This window comes from Amia ocellicauda, chromosome 12 (assembly GCF_036373705.1).
Source record: "Amia ocellicauda isolate fAmiCal2 chromosome 12, fAmiCal2.hap1, whole genome shotgun sequence".
Classification (NCBI taxonomy): Eukaryota; Metazoa; Chordata; class Actinopteri; order Amiiformes; family Amiidae; genus Amia; species Amia ocellicauda.
In genome coordinates, this window is record NC_089861.1 from 41,954,221 (window position 1) to 41,963,366 (window position 9,146).

General features: G+C 42.1%; 1 non-coding gene across 1 annotated transcript; it reads left to right on the forward strand.

Annotated features, from left to right (window-relative positions):
• The first annotated feature begins 2,563 nt into the window (after nucleotides 1-2,563).
• trnar-ucu (transfer RNA arginine (anticodon UCU)) lies at nucleotides 2,564-2,654 on the forward strand. Its single transcript is given in 2 exon segments — nucleotides 2,564-2,600; nucleotides 2,619-2,654. It is a non-coding gene; the product is annotated as a tRNA-Arg (tRNA).
• Nucleotides 2,655-9,146: the final 6,492 nt, after the last annotated feature.

The window sequence follows — 9,146 nt, forward strand, 5'->3', positions numbered from 1 at the left end:
CTAGTTCAACTGCGTGTTGAGCTTTCTTTTCATACTTTCCCTACCATGGAAGATACTCTCAAAAAGTGGATACAAAATATTTGGTGTGAGCAGTTCAGCATAACCCCTCATACTATCGTCTGCAGTCGCCACTTTCAAGAGGAAGATTTGAGTGAGCCTAAGCTCCAGGCTAAACGGTCCCGAATTAATAAATTGGACAGTTTACTGTACAACCATGATAATAAGAAATCAATTCTGTACAACATGAAAAACAGGACAAAAATCATTTCACTGATTCTAGGATTTTGAAAATGGGGCGGGGGCCATAAGGAGGCCATGATTATTACAGAGAGGTCTGCTAGGGGGGTCTGGGGGCATGCTTTTAAAATTGGTTTTAAAAACTCAGTTTGTAAGTCAAGATTGAAGCAAATTACAAGGATAAGCTGGACTATTCATAACAATCCAGCATTAATGTACCACCATATTTGCTACCATTTGCTAGTGACAAATGTATTTTAAAATGAACACAATAGACAACGGTGATGCCTTCTTGCCATGAACACAAGACAATACAGACAACTTTTCCACCCGCCTCACCCCCAAAAGTGCTTCAATATGGACACATTCCTTGAGCATGTGTTCAGTGCAAGAGGGAATGGTATTAGTGAACAAAATAGGGTCCCCTTAATATGCAAAAATAAAGAAAATGCCTGACTGGAGAGAATGGGTACACAACTCCCCCCAACATCACTAGAATGCATCTTTAACACTGTATGTTAAGAGTGTAACATTCAATCCCTGGACCCTTATGTAACATTATATACTGTGCAAATATATACAAATAGGTCAAATAAAAAACAGCACTTATTTGTTCAATACATGGCAAAAAGGTGCTAAAATGCTTTACCAAGAAAAGAACACAAAAACTTGTGAGCTAAAACATATTTTTTTAACAATCAATAACAAACAATAAATAACATTAACGATTAGTATTATTTTTACTAAAAAGAATATCATATTTGTTTTAGTTAATATGATTAATGTATATAAAAAGTATTTACTTTGAAAAACCACACTATTAAATGAAAATACATTTTAACACTATAACAAGGTAATATAGTACAAATATAACTGAAGAAACAGTAACAGCTAAACACTCAAAGATAGAGGAGGAGCAACCTCCTCTGCCTCTGTGGACCAGCCTCCTCTGATGTATGGTAACCCTAAACTAGCTATCACCATTCATCAAATTGTCAGTGTCATAGCAGAAATAAAATCCAGCACAGCAAGAGTATTTCAATGGTCAACTTACTGCGCACTGTCTGGTCCTGAGACTGACCTGCAGTGCGCATTGGAGAGCAGAGCGCAGCAGCAGGTGTGTTTGATCCAGAACTGCTCTCTCGCACCTCTATGCACCAGCCTCCTCTGGTATGTAGGTAGGTAGCAGTGGCCACACTGAACAAAGGGCCCGATCTGTAATCAATGTATACCAGTGATGGCACCAGTGACTTTTCTAGTCTTAAACCCCCCCCATCAAGAATTGGGTCTGAGTTCATGGTCATTGTGCTTGTACATTAGTGTATGCGTACAGTTACAATTTACAGTATCCTTGTATGTGCTCGCTTTGCTTTGTGGAATGATGTTCGTTGCTTTATTGTTGTGTGTTTCAGATGATCATTTTATCATTTTCAGAGTTAGCATAACTAAAGATTCAGCAATAATTTGGTGTTCATATGTGTGTAGTGTTATCGCTATTCAATATAGTGTGCCCAGTGTGCATAATGAGAAACATTTTCAGCTCATCTGCTCTGATGTTATGGATATCAAAAATGTCAACCCTCCACAGACACACACACACAGAGACACAGACACAGACGCACTAATAGGGACAAATTTTACTCCCTCAATAAACAGGCGGACAAGGAATAATCAGGACCTGATTTAACTGAAATAATACCAAAAAAGTTTATTGAGCTACAACGAAGCGCTCCGGAGATGGTCACTGGGCAAGACACATCTAAAGTTTTTCTAAAGAACTTGCTATCATATACAAGAGGACTCCCTTTGGTTTCTGGGCAACTAGATGATGGTAATGAGGTACCTCAAACTTTAACACACACGTCTCCTGTGTCTTACATTATGTTCTTTCTATGTCCTTGGATGAAAATGTTTTTCTAAAAATCACCTGCACAGAACTACTGTACCTGTCCTCTCCGGAGCCATACACAAAGCTTAAATTCATATATGGGTTACACAATCTTGCTGCAACAATGGTGGGAATATAATATATTTGGCACTCAGACAGGGCACTGTCCCACATCACACACAGAGACACACACACACAAGCACAGACACACACAGACAGCCAGACAGACACAGACAGTGTGCTTGACAAATACTTCCCCTCACAGTCAAGTCAACATGAGCCGCATTATCTAAAAGAAGAACCCATCATTTCCTTTTGTGTCAATATCAGCGAGACAGGGATTAAAAAACACATCTGAAAATGCTACTTGTACAAGCACGCTGAGATGCCCCGTCATCAGTAGGTGTGCAGAACAGTATGGTGACAAATGTCTTGTGTGGCTCTGTGGCGCAATGGATAGCGCGTTGGACTTCTAGTGAAAAGGGCAGTGGTCATTCAAAGGTTGTGGGTTCAAGTCCCACCAGAGTCAGTGCTCACTTCATGAAACTTAGAGCTTGCTGGGCTTCCTCGTGACAGCCAGAGGTATCTTGCAGTCAAGTGCCTCGCTGATGCCTTCACTTCTTACTTTTCTGGAATGCCAACTTTGTCCCAAATCCTTGCTTGACTATCAAGACCTCATATGCTGCTTCTTTTCCTAGCCACTGTCACTGTACCAGTCCCCCTCCGTGTCAGTTGCATCTCCGGGAACAGCTGGATCAGGTGGCCTTGTACTTAAGGCCATGGACTACTAAGCCGTTGTGTTTTGCACCCGTGGCTTTCTATCCCACCATCGTTGTGGGCATTCCTTGTTTGACATTTCTTGACGACTGACGCCGTGTACGTCCAATGGACAGTTCCAAGATTCGCAAGACAGAGCTACTTGTGCATTATTGCCCGCTTAACCTGGCTGCCTCTCGAGTGAGCAAAGCATGGAAAGTGGCTGCAACAGAAATCAAGACGGTGGAATCGGACAGAGTATACACCACGCTCGTCGGGAGGGATGGGCCTGCAAGATCTTGCCTAACCCTGCTGGCACGGTCTGGAAAGCATACCCATTGCACTTGCTTGCAAGCTGAAGACTCAAGTCAACATGAGCCGCTTTTACCAAATAGAAGAACCCATCATTTCCATCCGTCTCAAAATCAGCGAGACAGGGATTTAAAAAACACAACTGTAAATGCTACTTGTCAAATCACGCTGAGACGCCCGGTCATCTGCAGGCATGCAGAAGAGTATCTTCGTCGTACAGTTTTGTGGTTCTGTGCCACAATAGATAGTGTGCTGGACTTCTAGTGACACACACACACACAAACACACACACACACACACACACACACACAGACACTACAATTCAATATTCAATGTGCAAACAAGTTTAGCCAGAAGAAACAGAACTCTTTCAATCAATAAATCATGAATATACATTACAAATCGATTCAGAATATGCATAATACAATGTAAAAGCCAGACACAGGGATGGAGAGAATCTCTGGTTCCGTTGGTGTCCGGGCTTTATTGTGGTTCACAGGGTAAACGGGACAAAATACAAGGGGTAAAAACAACCAAAACGAAACGTCCACACAAAACAGGGTGCTCCGGGCAGTCAGGGTTGGGAGTGTCAGTCCTCCTTCTCAGCGGGTTAGCTGCCTCCATCTGGGAAGGAGAGGGATTAAATAGAGAAGGCACAGCTGCCACTGACGTCACAATCGCCTCGGTGCTCATTGCCCGCAACCGTGAGTCCACAGCCTGTTAGCGAGGGAGCGACAACACAGCTGTGGCACATGAGCACCTCATCAGCAGACGTCAGCAGCAGCCGTGCCGTGACAGACAGCGGCCTGTCACATACAATTGTATATTTCCTGCGTTCCGTTCCTGCACTCTCTCATTCACCCATTCTAGCTGAGGCAGCCAGTGAGCCCACACACGTGCTATCCCTTCCTCTTCCTCTCACTTCACTGCTATATCAGCGATGACATCATAGAAATCTCTCACCTGACAGCAATGACATTACAGAGCACATACATTATGTCTCTCGCCACACTGTCAGTGTTGACTTTCTCGCTCAGTATGCCAGCTCTCCCGGAAACACTGCAATACGTGGATGAGTTTGTACCATTTTTGGATGCTCTACCCTGCTGGGGCGGAGCTGTGATCCAGCTGAAAAGCAGGTCAGGCATGTGGGCACCTGGGCAGCGAAAGATGTATTCGTAATGAAGAGAAACCCAGGTCCAACCCTCCGGTCCAGCCACAGACAGCCACAGAAGTAGTATAGATGGCGGCATCACTTATTTTGACAGCTGGAAGTCCCGCCCTCCCTATGAACCTTTGAACGGGAACTCCTCTCTCCTTCCCAGCACCCCCCTTGGGTTACCATTTGACCCTCCCTTGTCAGCCATCTTGGATGATATCGGCTATTTTGGATGTCAGCCATCTTGGCTGATATCGGCCATTTGTAAGGTCATAGGTCATCTGGTAAGATGGTAGCCATTTTGTTAGGGTGACATCCATCATGGTGAGTGTCCAAGTGCACCTCACCCTGCTGGTGTGGAGATGTAACGTTTAATAGCGTAAACTGTGTTTTTAAGGTTATATTGTTTTCATGATACTGTGTTGGAAAATTAAGAAATAAGAAAATAAAAGTTTTATATATTTTAGGTTATAATGTTTTATGATACTGTTTAAGTAAATAAAAAGAATAAGAAAAGTTATATATATATATATATAGGTTATATTGTTTTATGAAACTGTTTTGGTAAATTAAAAAATAAGAAACATTTTATATATATATATATATATATTTAAGGTTATATAGAGAATAAGAAACTAGAAGTTTTAAATACATACATATATATATATATATATATATATATATATAAGATTATATTGTTTTTTGATACTGTTTTAGTAAATAAAAAGAATAAGAAAAGTTATATATATATATTAGGTTATATTGTTTTATGATACTGTTTTAGTAAATTAAAAAGAAATATTAATATTTACTCAGAGTGGGATTTGAACCCACATGTGTTTTTAGTTTATATGTTTTATGATTAGGCTTAGGATGATACTGTGTTTGCAAAATAAAAAGGTAAGAAAAAATCAATTAAGAAATGTATAGACTTACATATATTGCATGTCATTACGTATATATTTAAGCAAACACAGATAAACACACATACCTATATCTCTTTAGTTTATATTTATCAATAGACAATAGAGAACAACAGTGAAATGTATAGAATTATATCTGTTCATTTTGACCAGCACTGTACTTATTATATCTGTTACATTAGTGAATGCTCAAACGTAGCCTTAACATGTATCATATTTAAGAATATACTGCATTTCATTCCAATACACACACACACACACACACAAACATATATATATATATATATATATATATATATATATATATATATATATATATATATATATATATATATATATATATATCTTGTTAGGTTTTATTTATCAATAGACACTAAAGACATGCACACCACTTTTCTTAGAGAGACACAGTGAAGCACTATTTGTGAATACTCATATGTAATAAATAATATATGTATATATGAATTGTTTGTGCTTAAATGTATAGAATTAATAAAATACACACACACACACACACAATGGTGACTTTTATTGTGACAAACAAGCATTTTACAACATGGAACATAGTCAGAAGTAGAAAAAGATACTCCATGAAATGTTTTATAGATACTTGTAATCATTAATTTCTTGTTCACAACACCAACATTGGACAGAAAGAAACACTGACCTGTACAGAGTAATGTCATTTCCAGCATATTCCATATATATTCTATTCAGTCTTTCACTCTTGGCTTCTTTTTCAAAGTTATACCAGGTTCTGGTGACAAAGTACATCAGGTATCTATTGTAAATAAAGTGAGAAACACTTAAGTTTCTATTCCTTTGGAAATACCTTATTTTTCAAACCTACAAATACATGGTGACAACTGCAAGCATGACACACATACAAAACACAGAAATAGGGACCACATTGCAAGGATATAATAAGCACAAATGGTATTTTACTGCAAATTTTAAGTTTTGTAAAATTATTTATATAACTTCTAGGAGTAATCTGCAAACTACATAGTGAAAATGCAATCAGTCTTCAGGAAACACACACAGCAGACTGAAATAAGCACAACGTCATATTTATATGAACCAAAACTGCATTCTACTAAACCCTGAAACTCTGAAAAATCACTATAAACTCTGTGTTTTGTAAAATGGCTTATTTCACAGACACAGAAACAAATAGGCTCACCCTCAACATATTCCAACACTTGTTATGATGTAAACTTAAAGGTTTACCAGTAGTACAGGGGTATTATTAATCTATTCATGCAACTTTTAGACACTTGTCTAATACAGAGCTAACAACTGCATTGATAGCGGGTAGCAGGGCTTTGACAATGCTGTGCGGTGGGGTTTAAAATGACTTTGTAGGCCAGGGCTTCAAAACCTTACCCCATTTTAACATTTTCAAATTAGCCTCCAACCCCTAAAATACTAAGACATGTTTTTTTGTATCATATGTATCATGTTGTATTACTATGTACGTTAATGTGGTTTATAATTTTGATTTAATTTGACATAATTTTATCATATTTTTAATTACAAATTCATATATTTAAATAACAAATACTATATAATAATAGTCATAATAATGCAAAAACATATTAAGCAATCATATTTTTACTTACAAAATAATATATATAAAATTACAATATCGAGCGTGGTATTGACGGTATGGAGAGACCCCGTTCCTCCTCCTCCCGTCCCCGCTGCTGTGCCACGTGTGGCCACCGCATGCTACCGGCTTGGAGTGGTGACGTGATCTGCCCCCTCTGTCAGGGACCGGACCCGCGGGGTCCTAGTCACGTCCTGAAAGACAGGGGGCGAGATGCTGCACCAAGATGGACCAGATCTGTGCCCTACTGGCTGCTCAAGGTTTATTTAGCCGCCCTCTCCTCATGTCATGTCAGGATTGATGGCGAGCCTCAGGGCCCTCATTTTTTAGCAGCGCAGTTTCTGAAAGGTGCACGTAGGCAGAGGCCTACCCACGCTCCTTCTTTGCCCGCATGGCGCCTTGATGTAGTGCTGGACGCGCTTTCTAAGGCCCCATTTGAGCCCTTGCAGTCATATGACTTAAGGTTTGCATCACTGAAGACGGCGTTTTTGCTGGCAATCACGTCAGCGAGTTACATGCCCTGTCTGTTCACCCTGTGTGTGTCCGTTTTGCAGGAGATGGTTCCAGGGTTACACTTTGACCTAATCCTGCATTCCTCCCGAAGGTGCTGTCTCCTTTCCATATCAACAGGCCTATTGAGTTGATGGCTTTCCATCCACCACCCTTCTCTTCGGAGGAGGAGAGTAGGCTACACCTGTTGACCTGCTGCGGGCTCTCAGGTGCTATTTGAAGCGCACCAAGGACATTCGATGTTCGGACCAATTGTTTGTGGCCGGGCGCTTTCAAAGCAGCGCCTCTCGCACTGGATTGTGGACACCATTACCACGGCTTATGAGTCAACTGGAGCCCCAGTGCCTGAACACCTGGTGGCCTACTCGACTCAAGGTGTAGCCACGTCGTGGGCCCTTTTTCCAAGGCGCCCCACTGGCAGACATCTGTGCGGCTGCGAGTTGGGTCTTGCCGCACACCTTTGTTCGGTTCTACAGGCTGGACGTGACGGGCCCAGTTCCTTCTATTGGGAATCCGGTGTTGGCTTCAGCTGAGTCGCAGTAGCCTGTTAGGCACTGGCTCCTGGCTTTTCTATCCCTGTCTGCCCCTGTTGAGCATGCTTGGGAAAAGCAATGCAGAACCGTTATCCCTTCCTACCGGACTGTGACTTGTATACAGTTCATTCTATAGGTGGGAGTGCATGTGTTTTTTACACGTGTACCCTGCCATTGTACATAGTTCCTTTGTCAGCTGGCCTTGGCCCCTCCCTAGCTATACTAGCTGTGCTGAGGGCCGCTGCTGCTGTATTCAGCAGTAGGCTTTGAGTTTGCTGTTGTGCCCCGCTGTGTATATAGTTCATTTATTGACATCAGTAGAGCATCTGTTGCCGCTAGCTTCCGCAGTGGGTATCCTGCTCCTGTGTCATGTGTGTGGTGCATGAACTGGCTCCTGCGCCCCGCAGTGTATATAGTTCTTTAGAATATACAGTTGAGCTTGTCCGCTCCTTATTAAGTTTAGCATGGACAACTGCTCCTGTTGTTAGCGAGGGCACTCGTGCTTCGCTATGTATATAGTTCCTTTGCCAGCAGTCTGTGGCCCCGCCCTAGCTATGCTAGGGCTGAGGCCACTGCTGCGGTGTCCAGCGGAAGGCACTTGAGTTGGTTCTTGTTGGTCCACTGTGTATATAGTTCCATTATTCGTAATTGAACTATCCAGCAGATGCTATCTAGTCTGGTTAGCCCGCTGTATGTTGAGCACGGGCTCAACGGACTGCGACCTGTGCTTATATGGTGTGGTCTGGGTATTGGCCCTGCTCCTAGCCCTGCTAGTAGAGCAGGAGACTGCTATTACTAGGCTTCATGGTAGGCACAAGGTCTTGTTGCCTGTGGATACACCATTGCTTATTTCTTCCCAGTTCAGCGTGACTGTGGTCTTCGCGTCTGAGCAGCCCAAATGTGGCCCAAGGGGCCCCTGTGGTTCTATCATAGAGTTGGTACGGCTCCTAGTAGGTTCGCCTCGGGGCAGGCTCTCTTACCAGCTCGCTGCCTCCTCCCTTGCGACGGTTTGGTTATACTGTAACACCTCCCCCTTGGGCAGTGCTTCTGACTCGAAAGATAACGATAGGTTGCGTATGAAACCCCGGTTATCTGAGAAAACAAGCACTGCCCAAGGGTTGCAAGCTCGCGCGGGAGTTCAAGCTCCCGGCAAAAAGAGGAAGTCCTTGTGCAGACGTCACCTTTTATACAAACAGGAAGTGGAAGGGTCCTGTTTGAG